Genomic DNA, 5,492 nt, shown 5'->3' with positions numbered 1-5,492 from the left:
CAGATCGTGGAGGGGAATATTTGAGTCACGGCACACACTTAAGGAAATGTAGAATAGTTTCACAACTCACGCCGCCTGGAACACCTCAGCGAAATGGTGTGTCCGAACGTCGTAATCGCACTCTATTGGATATGGTGCGATCTATGATCTCTCTTACCGATCTACCGCTCTCATTTTGGGGCTATGCTTTAGAGACTGCCGCATTCACTTTAAATAGGGCTCCGTTGAAATCCGTTGAGACGACACCGTATGAATTATGGTTTGGAAAGAAACCTAAGCTGTCGTTTCTAAAAGTTTGGGGATGCGATGCTTATGTCAAGAAACTTCAACCTGAAAAGCTCGAACCCAAGTCGGAAAAATGCGTCTTCATAGGATACCCTAAGGAAACCATTGGGTATACCTTCTACCTCAGATCCGAAGGCAAGATCTTTGTTGCCAAGAACGGGTCCTTTCTGGAGAAAGAGTTTCTCTCGAAAGAAGTAAGTGGGAGGAAAGTGGAACTTGATGAAGTACTACCTCTTGAACTGGAAAGTAGCGCAGCTCAGGAAGATGTTCCTGTGGTGCCTGCACTGACTAGAGAGGAAGCTAATGATGATGATCAAGGTACTTCGGATCAAGTTACTACTGAACTTTGTAGGTCCACGAGGACACGTTCCACACCAGAGTGGTATGGCAACCCTGTCCTGGAAATCATGTTGTTAGACAACGGTGAACCTTCGAACTATGAAGAAGCAATGGCGGGCCCAGATTCCAACAAATGGCTTGAAGCCATGCAATCCGAGATAGGATCCATGTATGAAAACAAAGTGTGGACTTTGACAGACTTGCCCGATGATCCGCGAGCGATAGAAAACAAATGCATCTTTAAGAAGAAGACGGACGCGGATGGTAATGTTACCATCTATAAAGCTCGACTTGTCGCTAAGGGTTATCGACAAGTTCAAGGGGTTGACTACGATGAGACCTTCACACCCGTAGCGAAGCTGAAGTCCGTCCGAATCATGTTAGCAATTGCCGCATATTATGATTACGAGATATGGCAGATGGACGTCAAAACGGCATTCCTTAACGGCTTTCTTAAGGAAGAATTGTATATGATGCAGCCGGAAGGTTTTGACGATCCTAAGAATGCTAACAAGGTATGCAAGCTCCAGCGCTCCATCTATGGGCTGGTGCAAGCATCTCGGAGTTGGAACATTCGATTTGATGAGATGATCAAAGCGTTTGGGTTTACACAGACTTATGGAGAAGCCTGTGTTTACAAGAAAGTGAGTGGGAGCTCTGTAGCATTTCTCATATTATATGTGGATGACATATTGTTGATGGGAAATGATATAGAATTCTTGGGAAGCATAAAGGCCTACTTGAACAAGTGTTTTTCAATGAAGGACCTTGGAGAAGCTGCTTATATATTAGGCATCAAGATCTATAGAGATAGATCAAGACGCCTCATTGGTCTTTCACAAAGTACGTACCTTGACAAGATATTGAAGAATTTCAATATGGATCAGTCCAAGAAGGGGTTCTTGCCTGTATTGCAAGGTGTGCAATTGAGCACGGCTCAATGCCCGACCACGGCAGAAGATAGAGAAAAGATGAGTGTCGTCCCCTATGCCTCGGCCATAGGGTCTATTATGTATGCCATGCTGTGTACCAGACCTGATGTAAACCTTGCCGTAAGTTTGGTAGGAAGGTACCAAAGTAATCCCGGCATGGAACACTGGACAACGGTCAAGAATATCCTGAAGTACCTGAAGAGGACTAAGGATATGTTTCTCATTTATGGAGGTGACGAAGAGCTCGTCGTAAAGGGTTACGTCGATGCTAGCTTCGACACAGATCTGGATGACTCTAAGTCACAAACCGGATACGTGTATATTTTGAATGGTGGGGCAGTAAGCTGGTGCAGTTGCAAGCAAAGCGTTGTGGCGGGATCTACATGTGAAGCGGAATACATGGCGGCCTCAGAGGCAGCACAAGAAGCAATCTGGGTGAAGGAGTTCATTACCGACCTAGGAGTTATTCCCAATGCGTCGGGCCCGATGACTCTCTTCTGTGACAACACTGGAGCTATCGCCCTTGCCAAGGAGCCCAGGTTTCATAGGAAGACCAGGCATATCAAGCGTCGCTTCAACTCCATTCGTGAAAGTGTTCAAAATGGAGACATAGATATTTGTAAAGTACATACGGACTTGAATGTAGCAGATCCGTTGACTAAACCTCTCCCTAGAGCAAAACATGATCAACACCAAAACTCTATGGGTGTTCGATTCATCACAATGTAACTAGATTATTGACTCTAGTGCAAGTGGGAGACTGTTGGAAATATGCCCTAGAGGCAATAATAAAATGGTTATTATTATATTTCCTTGTTCATGATAATTGTCTATTGTGCATGCTATAATTGTGTTATCCGGAAATCGTAATACATGTGTGAATACATAGACCACAACATGTCCCTAGTGAGCCTCTAGTTGACTAGCTCGTTGATCAACAGATAGTCATGGTTTCCTGACTATGGACATTGGATGTCATTGATAACGGGATCACATCATTAGGAGAATGATGTGATGGACAAGACCCAATCCCAAGCATAGCACAAGATCGTGTAGTTCGTTTGCTAGAGCTTTTCCAAATGTCAAGTATCATTTCCTTAGACCATGAGATTGTGCAACTCCCGGATACCATAGGAGTGCTTTGGGTGTGCCAAACGTCACAACGTAACTGGGTGGCTATAAAGGTGCACTACGGGTATCTCCGAAAGTGTCTATTGGGTTGGCACGAATCGAGACTGGGATTTGTCACTCCGTATGACGGAGAGGTATCTCTGGGCCCACTCGGTAATGCATCATCATATGAGCTCAATGTGACCAAGTGTTTGGTCACGGGATCATGCATTACGGTACGAGTAAAGTGACTTGCCGGTAACGAGATTGAACAAGGTATTGGGATACCGACGATCGAATCTCGGGCAAGTAACGTACCGATTGACAAAGGGAATTGTATACGGGATTGATTGAATCCTCGACATCGTGGTTCATCTGATGAGATCATCGTGGAACATGTGGGAGCCAACATGGGTATCCAGATCCCGCTATTGGTTATTGACTGGAGAGTCGTCTCGGTCATGTCTGCATGTCTCCCGAACCCGTAGGGTCTACACACTTAAGGTTCGGTGACGCTAGGGTTGTAGAGATACTAGTATGCGGTAACCCGAAAGTTGTTCGGAGTCCCGGATGAGATCCCGGATGTCACGAGGAGTTCCGGAATGGTCCGAAGGTGAAGAATTATATATAGGAAGTCCAGTTTTGGCCACCGGGAAAGTTTCGGGGGTCACCGGTATTGTACCGGGACCACCAGAAGGGTCCCAGGGGTCCACCGGGTGGGGCCACCTATCCCGGAGGGCCCCATGGGCTGAAGTGGGGAAGGGAACCAGCCCCTGGTGGGCTGGTGCGCCCCCCTTGGGCCTCCCCTGCGCCTAGGGTTGGAAACCCTAGGGGTGGGGGGGCGCCCCACTTGACTTGGGGGGCAAGTCCCCCCCCCCTTGGCCGCCGCCCCCCCTTGAGATGGGATCTCTGGGGGCCGGCGCCCCCCTGGACCCTTATATAAAGAGGGGGGGAGGGAGGGCAGCCGCACCCCAAGCCCCTGGCGCCTCCCTCTCCCTCCCGTGACACCTCTCCCTCTCGCTGAGCTAGGCGAAGCCCTGCCGAGATCCCCGCTACTTCCACCACCACGCCGTCGTGCTGCTGGATCTCCATGAACCTCTCCTTCCCCCTTGCTGGATCAAGAAGGAGGAGACGTCTTCCCCAACCGTACGTGTGTTGAACGTGGAGGTGCCGTCCGTTCGGCGCTCGGTCATCGGTGATTTGGATCACGACGAGTGCGACTCCATCAACCCCGTTCACTTGAACGCTTCTGCTCGTGATCTACAAGGGTATGTAGATGCACTCCTTCCCTCTCGTTGCTAGTAAACTCCATAGATTGATCTTGGTGATGCGTAGAAAATTTTAAATTTCTGCAACGATCCCCAACAGTTACCTCAGCTACGATCTTGTGCCCTCGGCAGGGTCTTGTAGATAGTCAGGCTTCTCAGCCTTTTTCATTTGTAGTTGTCTGTACTCAGACATGGTTATGCTTCCGCTTGATGCTTGTATGCTCTGTATGTTGGGTCATGAGACCCATGTTTGTAATACTTGGCTCCTCGGAGCCTAATGAATAAATACCTTGAGTCGTAGAGTTTTGTTGTGATGCCATGTTGTATTTACACATATCGAGCATATTGTGTGTATGATTGAAATGCTTGGTATGTGTGGGATCCGACAACCTAGTTGTTTATCCTTGGTAGCCTCTCTTATGGGGAAATGTAGTCTTGTGCTTCCATGAGCCATAGTAGTCCGCTACAGCCCGATTCACCGGAGTCCTGCTAGGCCAGCACTACTGCTTCGGAACACTTGACTGGCCGGCATGTGATTCACCTCGTTCCTGTGTCTGTCCCTTCGGGGAAATGTCACGCGGTGACATCCAGAGTCCTGCCTAGCCTGCTACAGCCCGGGTTCCCGGAGTCCTGTTAGCCCAGTGCTACAGCCCGGATTCGCACGCTGCTGACCGACATGCTCAATGTTGATTCATGTATGCCTGTCCCCGTAATGTCACGACCGGTTTTTCAATAAAATAATTATTGAGAAACCAATCCCTGTTACGGACCAGCGAGGAAGAATTCCTTCTCACTGATAGACAATACATTGGTCACAGAAGAAAAATACCAGGAGTACTAAATAGAATACAAAGTTGAGCAGAGGATGCCCAACAATTTATTACATGCACGCCGATAAAATAATACGGCAGATAGGGTGGCAAACTTCTAACTCACGATAATAACGGTGGTGGAAATATCATCGCGAAGCGAGTGACATGATTCCAGAATACTACAACTCTTCGAGCGTCGGAGTGAGGCTCGAGATGACTTATTGCGGGTGGCGGAAGCGTAAACGATACAAGTGACCAATATCCGGGATCGCGCAGGACTGACTGGGACTCCTCTAGGCGTCGGACGCGCTATCAAACTCTTCATCCAAGAGATCGCCTTCGTCAGCATCTGGCCAAATCAACAAGCCAGGTGAGTACTATGAAAGTACTCGCAAGACAGTTCGGACATAAGGTATAACAAATGCAAACATGAAGCACATGAATATGTTAACCAGTGCGATCAGACACAGAGATAATAAATACTGGGTGCCAAGCGAGGGTCTGAATGACGCCTCGAGCGGAAACTGCAGAATAGTAATACTGGTGCCAAACGAGTGTCAGAAAGACTCCTCGAGCGGAAAATGCGGAATAATAATACAGGTGCCAAACGAGTGTCAGAAAGACTCCTCGAGCGGAAAATGCGGAATAATAATACAGGTGCCAAACGAGTGTCTGAAAGACTCCTCGAGCGGAAAATGCGGAACAATAATGCCACAGTCGGGCGTCGGGGCGACACCACATAAAGG

This window comes from Triticum aestivum, chromosome 5D (assembly GCF_018294505.1).
Source record: "Triticum aestivum cultivar Chinese Spring chromosome 5D, IWGSC CS RefSeq v2.1, whole genome shotgun sequence".
NCBI lineage: Eukaryota > Viridiplantae > Streptophyta > Magnoliopsida > Poales > Poaceae > Triticum > Triticum aestivum.
Note: the sequence above shows the minus strand (reverse complement) of the source record.